The 12,135-nt window shown below is 42.3% G+C and overlaps 1 non-coding gene across 1 annotated transcript; it reads right to left on the reverse strand.

Annotated features, from left to right (window-relative positions):
- Window positions 1-8,047: 8,047 nt before the first annotated feature.
- Window positions 8,048-8,154, reverse strand: LOC129648156 (U6 spliceosomal RNA). Its single transcript, XR_008712738.1, has one exon. It is a non-coding gene; the product is annotated as a U6 spliceosomal RNA (small nuclear RNA).
- Between the last annotated feature and the right edge of the window lie 3,981 nt (window positions 8,155-12,135).

Raw genomic sequence — 12,135 nt, forward strand, 5'->3', positions numbered from 1 at the left:
TAGTGGTGAGGTCAGTAAGGTCTCAGCAGTGGTTAATGAAGATGAATGAGCTCGGATTGGGGGCCAGGGAGTCCCATTATTCTCTGGGGGCTGTAACACACACAACCTCTGTGCACTCTGGAGGGAGGAAAAATTCAGTAGGCCAGGTATTTGGAGATGTATTTTGCTGTTGTTCAGTTGCTCAGTCTGAGTCTTTGTGACCCCATGGACTGCAGCATGCTAGGCTTCCCAGCCCTTCACTATCTCCCAAAGCTTTGCTCAAACTCATGCCCACTGAGTGGATGATACCATCCAACCATCTCACCCTCTGTCTCTCCCTTTTCCTACTGCCCTCATTCTTTCCTAGCATTAGGGTCTTTTCTAATGAGCTGGCTCTTTGCATCAGGTGGCCAAAGTATTGGAGCTTTAGTTTCAGTATCAGTCCTTACAACGAGTATTCAGGGTCAATTTCCTTTAGGATTGCCTAGTTTGATCTCCTGCTGTCTGAGGGATTCTCAAGAGTCTTCTCCAACACCACAGTTCAAAAGCATCAATTCTTCAACTCTCAGCCTTCTTTGTGGTGCAACTCATCGTGTCATCAGTACATGACTACTGGAAAAACCACAGCTTTGACTATATGGACCTTTGTCTGCAAAGTAATGTCTCTGGCTTTTAATATGCTGTCTAGGTTTGTCATAGCTTTTCTTCCAAGGAAAAAGCATCTTTTGATTTCATGGCTGCCATCACCATCTGCAGTAATTTTGGAGCCCCAGAAAATAAAGTTTGTTTACTGTTTCCATTTTTTCTCCATCTATTTGCCATGAAATAATGGGACAAGATGCCATGATCTTAGTTTTTTGAATGTTGAGTTTTAACCCAACTTTTTCACTCTCTTTCACCTTCATCAAGAGGCTCTTTAGTTCTTCTTCACTTTATGTGATTAGTTTAGTGTCATCTGCTTTTCTGAGGTTATTGATATTTCTCCTGGCAACCTTGATTCTAGCTTGTGCTTCATCCAGTCTGGCATCTTGCATGATGTACTCTGTATATAAGTTAAATAACATGCAGTTTTCTCAGGAGGCAGGTAAGGTGGTCTGGTATTCCCATTGCTTTAAAATTTTTCCTTTGTTGTGATCCACATAGTCAAAAGCTTTAGCATCATCAATGAAGCAGAAGTAGATGTTTTTCTTGGATTCCCTTGCTTCTTATATGATCCAACAGATTTTGGCAATTTGGGTATATTTAAATATAATTGAAAAATTCAATATTTTCTGAGCACCTGGATTATGGACTGAACTTTTTTTATTTTATTTTATTTTATTTTTAAACTTTACATTTTTTTAAATTTTATTTTATTTTTAAACTTTACATAACTGTATTAGTTTTGCCAAATATCAAAATGAATCCGCCACAGGTATACATGTGTTCCCCATCCTGAGCCCTCCTCCCTCCTCCCTCCCCATACCATCCCTCTGGGTCGTCCCAGTGCACCAGCCCCAAGCATCCCGTATTGTGCATCAAACCTGGACTGGCAACTCATTCCATATATGATATTATACATATTTCAATGCCATTCTCCTAAATCATCCCACTCTCTCCCTCTCCCTCTCCCACAGAGTCCAAAAGACTGTTCTATACATCTGTGTCTCTTTTGCTGTCTCGTATACAGGGTTATTGTTACCATCTTTCTAAATTCCATATATATGCGTTAGTATACTGTATTGGTGTTTTTCTTTCTGGCTTACTTCACTCTGTATAATAGGCTCCAGTTTCATCCACCTCATTAGAACTGATTCAAATGTATTCTTTTTAATGGCTGAGTAATATCCATTGTGTATATGTACCACAGCTTTCTTATCCATTCATCTGCTGATGGACATCTAGCTTGCTTCCATGTCCTGGCTATTATAAACAGTGCTGCGATGAACATTGGGGTACACGTGTCTCTTTCCCTTCTGGTTTCCTCAGTGTGTATGCCCAGCAGTGGGATTGCTGGATCATAAGGCAGGTCTATTTCCAGTTTTTTAAGGAATCTCCACACTGTTCTCCATAGTGGCTGTACTAGTTTGCATTCCCACCAACAGTGTAAGAGGGTTCCCTTTTCTCCACACCCTCTCCAGCATTTATTGCTTGTAGACTTTTGGATCGCAGCCATTCTGACTGATGTGAAATGGTACCTCATAGTGGTTTTGATTTGCATTTCTCTGATAATGAGTGATGTTGAGCATCTTTTCATGTGTTTGTTAGCCATCTGTATGTCTTCTTTGGAGAAATGTCTATTTAGTTCTTTGGCCCATTTTTTGATTGGGTCATTTATTTTTCTGGAGTTGAGCTGTAGGAGTTGCTTGTATATTCTCGAGATTAGTTGTTTGTCAGTTGCTTCATTTGCTATTATCTTCTCCCATTCTGAAGGCTGTCTTTTTACCTTGCTTATAGTTTCCTTTGTTGTGCAGAAGCTTTTAAGGTTAATTAGGTCCCATTTGTTTATTTTTGCTTTTATTTCCAATCTTCTGGGAGGTTGGTCATAGAGGATCCTGCTGTGATGTATGTCGGAGAGTGTTTTGCCTATGTTCTCCTGTAGGAGTTTTATAGTTTCTGGTCTTTATACTTACAGTATTAATTGTTTCTTGTAAAGATATTATTTAGAGATGTGTTCTTTGATTTGCATGCATGCATGCTCAGTCGTGTCCAACTCTTTGCTACCTCATGGACTGTAGCCTGCCAGGCTCCTCTGTCCATGGAGTTCTCCAGGCAAGAATACTGGAGTGGGCGGTCATTTTCTTCTCTAGAGGATCTTTCTGATTCAGGGATTGGACACATGTCTCCTGGGTCTCCTGCATTATAGCTGGATTCTTTACTGCTGAACCATCAGGGAAGCTGTGTTCTTCGATTAATATGTATATATACTGTTTTTCAAAGTATATTATATCTTTGATGGCAGAGACCATTCCAAACTCTCTACTGACATCCTCCATTGGGCTTGGAATATTGTGCTCTGGGAATAGTGAGTGTTTAGTGAATATGAATGTGCTGCTCAAGGCCCAGGAGAGCCCTTGGTGTGTGGGGCGCAGAGGTAGACCGGATTCCTTCACCAAATTATATAGCGTGACGATTTTATCAGAGTATCATGCTTTGTGTGCACTCTCTGCACTGTCAGTCAGGGGCTTCTCAGGTGGTGGTGGTGCTGCTGCTAAGTCACTTCAGTCATGTCCAACTCTCTGCGACCCCATAGGCGGCAGCCCACCAGGCTCCCCCATCCCTGGGATTCTCCAGGCAAGAACACTGGAGTGGGTTGCCATTTCCTTCTCCAATGCATGAAAGTGAAAAGTGAAAGTGAAGTGGCTCAGTAGTGTCCAACTCTCACCGACCCCATGGACTGCAGCCTACCAGGCTCCTCCATCCATGGGAATTTCCAGGCAAGAGTATTGGAGTGGGGTGCCATTGCCTTCTCCACAGTTGGTGCTAGTGGTAAAGAATCCTCCTGCCAATGCAGGAGACATAAGAGACGGTGTTTTGATCCCTGGGTTGGGAAGATCCCCTGGAAAGAACATGTGCTTTTGGGATCATGTGAGATATTTTGCACCAGGAGGACGTAAGAGGATCAGGTCAGGGCAGAAGACATTTAGCCCTAAGAAAAGCAGCATAGAAAGGGAGTGAATGGAGCCATAACCAGAATTTTTTTTGTATAATTATTTATTTACATTTAAAAAATTTATTTATTTTTTTTATTGAAGGATAATTGCTTTACAGAATTTTGCTGTCAAACCTCAACATGAATCAGTGGAGTTTTAATGGAAACTGTGACAGTGATTTCTGTGTTACTAGTGACTTTGATGATGATGATTTTGGTATTTTATTCTTTTAAGAATGCTGCCAAACTTTTAGAATTCAAGAGTGTGACAAATATGAAAAGTTGAGAACTACTGCTCTGAGATGATTATATATTTTTAAAACACTGTGATGCGCTTGAATGGTAGGTTATCGATTCTTTCAACATCATCCTGTTGGATCAGAAAGAGATGTCTCATCTGGTTTCCTAAACAAACCCTGTCTATAGTCAAGTGGTCTGGCAGACCCTACCTGGCAGTGGCTGGGTGTCCTTGCTCATTCTCACAGTTTTCTTATTTAAAGAGAGAACATGGCCAAATTCAGGTAGACAGTTCATGCAGCAGAGTGTAATGTTTGTATCAGTTTCCTTTTCCTCCAGTCCCATGGGGAAGGTGCAGGTGCGAGACTAGATGGATGTTGTACGCATGTGGGGGGTGTGTCACAACTGGGGTGTTCTGAGTTTAGGAAACGCTAAACTTACACAGAGATGCTGGCAATCCTGCCCAATCTTTACTTCCAGGGAAGACATTTTTCTTACTTTGGAATGCAAGCATATTTCCTCTGAAAAAATCAAGAAGATATTATTATCCTGGACTGAGTAAATGAATCTGTTTTCTTTTTTTTTTAATTTTATTTTTAACCTTTACATAACTGTATTAGTTTTGCCAAATATCAAAATGAATCCGCCACAGGTATACATGTGTTCCCCATCCTGAACCCTCCTCCCTCCTCCCTCCCCATTCCATCCCTCTGGGTCGTCCCAGTGCACCAGCCCCAAGCATCCAGTATCGTGCATCGAACCTGGACTGGCAACTCGTTTCATACATGATATTTTACATGTTTCAATGCCATTCTCCCAAATCTTCCCACCCTCTCCCTCTCTCACAGAGTCCATAAGACTGTTCTATACATCAGTGTCTCTTTTGCTGTCTCGTATACAGGGTTATTGTTACCATCTTTCTAAATTCCATATATATGTGTTAGTATACTGTATTGGTGTTTTTCTTTCTGGCTTACTTCACTCTGTATAATAGGCTCCAGTTTCATCCACCTCATTAGAACTGATTCAAATGTATTCTTTTTAATGGCTGAGTAATATCCATTGTGTATATGTACCACAGCTTGCTTATCCATTCATCTGCTGATGGACATCTAGCTTGCTTCCATGTCCTGGCTATTATAAACAGTGCTGCGATGAACATTGGGGTACACGTGTCTCTTTCCCTTCTGGTTTCCTCAGTGTGTATGCCCAGCAGTGGGATTGCTGGATCATAAGGCAGGTCTATTTCCAGTTTTTTAAGGAATCTCCACACTGTTCTCCATAGTGGCTGTACTAGTTTGCATTCCCACCAACAGTGGAAGAGGGTTCCCTTTTCTCCACACCCTCTCCAGCATTTATTGCTTGTAGACTTTTGGATCGCAGCCATTCTGACTGATGTGAAATGGTACCTCATAGTGGTTTTGATTTGCATTTCTCTGATAATGAGTGATGTTGAGCATCTTTTCATGTGTTTGTTAGCCATCTGTATGTCTTCTTTGGAGAAATGTCTATTTAGTTCTTTGGCCCATTTTTTGATTGGGTCATTTATTTTTCTGGAGTTGAGCTGTAGGAGTTGCTTGTATATTCTCGAGATTAGTTGTTTGTCAGTTGCTTCATTTGCTATTATCTTCTTCCATTCTGAAGGCTGTCTTTTTACCTTGCTTATAGTTTCCTTTGTTGTGCAGAAGCTTTTAAGGTTAATTAGGTCCCATTTGTTTATTTTTGCTTTTATTTCCAATCTTCTGGGAGGTGGGTCATAGAGGATCCTGCTGTGATGTATGTCAGAGAGTGTTTTGCCTATGTTCTCCTCTAGGAGTTTTCTGACCAAGAAAGTGACACTCTCCCTAGCTTTCTTGGTTGTTTGTTATGGAAATATCTTTGAACAAAACTGTCCTAGCATTAAGGAAGAAGCAACAGAGGCCATCAGATCTGGATTTGAGTTTGAGGTCACTACTTCCTAGTGGCTTACCTGGTGGCTCAGATGGTAAAGAATCCGTCTGCAATGCAGGATGCTGCTAAGTAGCATCAGTCGTGTCCGACTCTGTGCAACCCCATACACGGCAGCCCAACAGGCTCCTCTGTCCCTGGGATTCTCCAGGCAAGAATACTGGAGTGGGTTGACATTTCCTTCTCCAATGCATGAAAGTGAAAAGTGAAAGTGAAGTCACTCAGTCGTGTCCGACTCTTAGCGACCCCATGGACTGCAGCCTACCAGGCTCCTCCGTCTGTGGGATTCTGCAGGCAAGAGTACTGGACTGCGGTGCCATTGCCTTCTTCCAAGTTCGATCCCTGGGTTGGGAAGATCCCTTGGAGAAGAGAACAGTTAACAACTCCAGTATTCTTGCCTGGCGAATCCCATGGTCTGGTGGGCTACAGTCCATGGGGTCACAGAAAGTTGGACATGACTGAGCAACTAAGGATGCACACAGGCACTTCCTAGTTGTATCATCTTGGATGAGTTATCTAACCTTCCCAAGAAATTGGGAATATGGGAGAGCTACTGAGAAAATTAAATTGGTTAGTGTATTTAAAGCACTAGTACTTGCAGACAAAATAGAATTTCTCTTGGACACTAAGAAGGTGGAACAGATGCTGGTGTCATCTGGCAGTGTCTGTGCCTGTGTTCAAGCCATTCATGCTATAATATGGTCCTTCTATGAGCAACAGAAACTTCCAACCCTGGCAGGCACAGACAGGAGCTGCTGGATGCTCTTTATTAGACATTTATATCTAAATTTGAAAAGGCTAATTCTACTTAATCCAGTGGTCAGAGGACAGATCTATTCCCAGCTTCCAGATTTTAGACACTGAATAGCATATTTGGGGAACTCTAAAATGGAGCAGAATGAACACACTACAGTTAATTAGGCTCTCTGGAAAGCCTATTGCCGCTTACATAGGCAGGCTAATTACCTTATATTTTAATTTCCTCCTCCTCATGAACAGGTACTGAGGGGCCTCATCAATGAATTAGCTCTCAGAATTTTGGCTTTCAGCTTCTGTTCCATCTTTGTATGATCAAGGGTCGGTCAGCTGGGTATCACCTCATTCTGTGTAGCCTAGTTTCTTGGATGCAAATTAAACTATTCAATTCAGGATTATTTATTTCAGCATTTCCTCTAGTGTAAATGCTTCTAAAATGTATTTCTCACTCCTTAATAAGAGAGTGTTGAAAATAATTGATTCAGATTTTAATGATTCAGCATCTCCTTTTGAGCATTAGTCATTATTACATTTCTTTTTTTTTTTGTTTTTGAGTCTGTTTCTCTTTTTTTTTATTTTTTTTTAAATTTTATTTTTAAACTTTACATAACTGTATTAGTTTTGCCAAATATCAAAATGAATCCGCCACAGGTATACATGTGTTCCCCATCCTGAACCCTCCTCCCTCCTCCCTCCCCATTCCATCCCTCTGGGTCGTCCCAGTGCACCAGCCCCAAGCATCCAGTATCGTGCATCGAACCAGGACTGGCAACTCATTTCATACATGATATTTTACATGTTTCAATGCCATTCTCCCAAATCTTCCCACCCTCTCCCTCTCTCACAGAGTCCATAAGACTGTTCTATACATCAGTGTCTCTTTTGCTGTCTCGTACACAGGGTTATTGTTACCATCTTTCTAAATTCCATATATATGCGTTAGTATACTGTATTGATGTTTTTCTTTCTGGCTTACTTCACTCTGTATAATAGGCTCCAGTTTCATCCACCTCATTAGAACTGATTCAAATGTATTCTTTTTAATGGCTGAATAATACTCCATTGTGTATATGTACCACAGCTTGCTTATCCATTCATCTGGCTGATGGACATCTAGCTTGCTTCCATGTCCTGGCTATTATAAACAGTGCTGCGATGAACATTGGGGTACATGTGTCTCTTTCCCTTCTGGTTTCCTCAGTGTGTATGCCCAGCAGTGGGATTGCTGGATCATAAGGCAGGTCTATTTCCAGTTTTTTAAGGAATCTCCACACTGTTCTCCATAGTGGCTGTACTAGTTTGCATTCCCACCAACAGTGGAAGAGGGTTCCCTTTTCTCCACACCCTCTCCAGCATTTATTACTTGTAGACTTTTGGATCGCAGCCATTCTGACTGGTGTGAAATGGTACCTCATAGTGGTTTTGATTTGCATTTCTCTGATAATGAGTGATGTTGAGCATCTTTTCATGTGTTTGTTAGCCATCTGTATGTCTTCTAAAAATATGGAACGCTTCACGAATTTGCGTGTCATCCTAGCTCAGGGGCCATGCTAATCTTCTCTGTATCGTTCCAATTTTAGTATATGTGCTGCCAAAGTGAGCACCATTATTACATTTCATAGTCATAGATGTTGATCTAAAACTTTAGTTGTCAATTTACTCTCTTCTTACTTACCTCCTGCTCATGGAATGAAGCTTGTTTAATTGTGACCCCTCAGGCCAGTGTAACAGGCCCCTTCGAGATTTGTCATCATCCTCCAGGAAGTCACCAGGGCCTGCATGGTTGGTCCCTCTGTCCTCGACTCCCTTGCCCCCGGTGCACTGACTGCTGTGATGTCGGTCACATGCACGGTTGTACCTCGAGCTCCTGCCTCTGAACCTGCCCTGCCCCCCATCTGTGCTCATCTCATTAATGAAGTGAGAAGGGAAGCCCTCTCACTTTCCCCAAGAATTTTGGAATTGGTTTGAGTGGACTCCCTCCAAAGTAGCGGTTGGCAGAAGCTTCCTGTGAAGGGCAGTTGGTAAACTCTTCAGGCTTTGTGGCCACATCATCACTGCCACACATTCTCACCTTCCTCTTCTCTCAGCCTGAGCTTGGGGAGTCCTGCAAGAGTGCATCTGGGGTGGCAGTGAGCTGCAGCTCAAGCTTGCTGATCCTCACTCCAGACACACAGTGCCTTATCATTAGAGCGGTGGTCTCCCAAAGAAAATAAATGTATGGTTACCAAAGAGGAAAGGGAGATGAGAGATAAAGCAAGAGTTGGGGATTAACATATGATCTTCCCTGGTGGCTCAGATGGTAAAGCGTCTGCCTACAATGCCTACCATGTGGGAGACCCAGGTTCAATCCCTGGGTCGGGAAGATCTCCTGGAGAAGGAAATGGCACCCCACTCCAGTATTCTTGCCCAGAAAATCCCATGGATGGTGGAACCTGGTAGGCTACAGTCCATGGGGTCACAAAGAGTCGAACACGACTGAGCAACTTCACTTCACTTCACTTCACTTCACTTGGGGATTAACATACACACACTGTATTAAACAGATAACAAGATCCTACTATTTTGCATAGGGAACAATATTCAATACCTTGTAATACGCTAAAATGGAAAAACAGAAAAAAATAGAGCAGTGGTCCCCAGAATTCTCTAAACGTGGACTCCTAACAGTAAAACACCTTTGAGAATATACTCAAGCTATAGGTATTTATTTCTATTTCTAAAATAATTACATTTTAAAATCAAATTGGTATTGTACCTATATTGTAAAACACACAGAAATAGAAATTTAAAAAGCAGGAGGTAAAAGGTGAATATACATAGACACTTTAGAAGGTCTTTCTTTTCCCCAGGGACAATCTTGCCTACTTCTTGTGGAAACTGCATGGCATCTCAGAGTTCTCTCTATTAGAGGAAAAAGATGACACTTCCCATATGACACCAGCCCTACGATTTTCTAGAAATCTTAATATCAGCTTCTATTTTGAGTCTACTTAAACTCAAGGGAACTCAGTTCATTGGGACCTGTCAAAATAAACATTGAAAAACATTAAAAGAATAGACTGAGAAAAAAAAATCAGTTCTCTAAAACAGTTCAGAGAACAGACTGTGATAAAAAAGAAGACCATGAAATTCTCATGGTTATTAACCATTTACCTTCTTATAATGTGATACCTCACTTGAAATGCCAGGGCCATCTTTCAGGAAATAGCACACAACACAGGCAACACAGCGTTTACTCATAAGACTGCTTGGCTTTTTCTGTGAGCAATAGCCTGGGACTGATGGCACTTGCAAATAATTTTATAAAAACCATCATCTAATGATTCTTAAATCAGATCTCTAGATTTGTAGTCTTGAGTATACGGATTTCATAAGTACCTATAGCTGAGTTTTAGTACATCAATGAATACATTGCGATTTTTATGCAAACTGAATATATGAATGTGACAAGTACGTATTTCTGGGAATATTACCTATTTGGGGAACAGAAATCATACTGGCTATTTTACTAGAGAGGATTTAATACAAAGAACTGTTAACTAAGTGTAAAATTATTAACAAGGTAAATGAAAAGGCAAAAAGAAAATACAAACTTATCACAGAGACAGCAATTGCAGGAGGCTGTGGCTGCTCCTAAGAGTTGGGCACAGAAAGGAAAGGGGCTGGAATCATTAGCACTTAGAATCTGAATCTCAGATAGTGGAGAAGCTGCAGCCCAGGATGTTGGGACCCCGACCTCTCAGGGGAGACGAAATGGCAGTGGAGGGTCCCTGAGGGGTGCATCCGCTGGTTGGGAGAAGGTTGGAATTACTGTATTCAACTGCAGCTTCGGAAGCAACTGTTCTCTCGGCGGGGGGGGGGGGGGGGAAGCATCCTTGGGAGGTGCTCAGGGGACCTGAAGACTGATGGGATGAAGCAAGACCCCTCTTGATTTTCCCATGTTGGGTCTCTCTGGAGCGCCCCCTCTCAGTGCTTTGCTCAGCGGGCAAAGCAGAAAAATGGCTTTGTAGTCTGGCAAAGGTGGGTGGATTTGTTGATGGATGGACAGATGGATGGTTAGGATTTTCTTTCTTTCTTTCTTTTCTTCCAGTTTTATTGAGATATAATTGACATATCAGCCAGAAATCAGTTCAGTCTCTCAGTCGTGTCCGACACTTTGCAACCCCATGGACTGCAGCATGCCAGGCCTCCCTGTCCATCACCAACTTCTGGTGCTTGGTCAAACTCATGTCCATTGAGTCGGTAATGCCATCCAATCATTTTGTCCTCTGTCACACCCTTCTCCTCCAGCCTTCAATCTTTCCCAGCATCAGGGTCTTTTCCAATGAGTCAGGTCTTTGCATCAGGTGACCAAAGTATTGGAGCTTTAGCTTCAGCATCAGTTCTTCCAATGAATATTCAGGACTGATTTCCTTTAGAATGGACTGGTTGGATCCCCTTGCAGACCAAGTATAGTCCCTGCTGCTGCTGCTAAGTCGCTTCAGTCGTGTCCAACTCTGTGCGACCCCAGAGACGGCAGTCCACCAGGCTCCCCCGTCCCTGGGATTCTCCAGGCAAGAACACTGGAGTGGGTTGCTGTCTCCTTCTCCAATGCATGAAAGTGAAAAGAGAAAATGAAGTAGCTCAGTCGTCTCTGACTCTTAGCGACCCCATGGACTGCAGCCCACCGGGCTCCTCCGTCCATGAGATTCTGCAGGCAAGAGTACTGGAGTGGGGTGCCATTGCCTTCTCCAAGTATAGTCCCTGCTACTGCTGCTGCTAAGTCGCTTCAGTTGTGTCTGACTCTGTGCGACCCCATAGATGGCAGCCTACCAGGCACCGCCGTCCTTGGGATTCTCCAGGCAAGAACACTGGAGTGGGATGCCATTGCCTTCTCCAATGCATGAAAGTGAAAAGTGAAAGTGAAGTCACTCAGTTGTGTTGGACTCCTGGTGACCCCAGGGACTGCAGCCCACCAGGCTCCTCCATCCATGGGATTTTCCAGGCAAGAGTACTGGAGTCCCTAGTATCTACTTAATCTCAAGAGTCTTCTCCAACACTACAGTTCAAAAGCATCAATTCTTTGGTGCTCAGCTTTCTTTATAGTCCAATTCTCACATCCATACATGACTACTTACCATAGCTTTGACTAGATGGACCTTTGTTAACAAAGTAATGTCTCTGCTTTTTAATATACTGTCTAGGTTGGTCAAAACTTTTCTTCCAAAGAACAAGCATCATTTAATTTCATGGCTGCAGTTGCTATCTGCAGTAATTATGGAGCCCAAGAAAATAAAGTTTGTCACTGTTTCTATTGTTTCCCCACCTATTTGTCATAAAGTGATGGGATTGGATGCCATGATCTTAGTTTTCTGAATGTTGTGTTTTAAGCCAACTGTTTCACTCTCCTCTTTCACTTTCTTCAAGAGGCTCTTTAGTTTTTCTTTGCTTTATGCCATTAAGGTGGTGTCATCTGTATATCTGGAGCTATTGATATTTCTCCTGCAATCTTGATTTCAGCTTGTGCTTCATCCAGCCTGGCATTTTGCATGATGTACTCTGCATATAAGTTAAATAAGTGACAATATACAGCCTTGACCTACTCT

Source organism: Bubalus kerabau, chromosome 3 (assembly GCF_029407905.1).
Source record: "Bubalus kerabau isolate K-KA32 ecotype Philippines breed swamp buffalo chromosome 3, PCC_UOA_SB_1v2, whole genome shotgun sequence".
Lineage (NCBI taxonomy): Eukaryota > Metazoa > Chordata > Mammalia > Artiodactyla > Bovidae > Bubalus > Bubalus kerabau.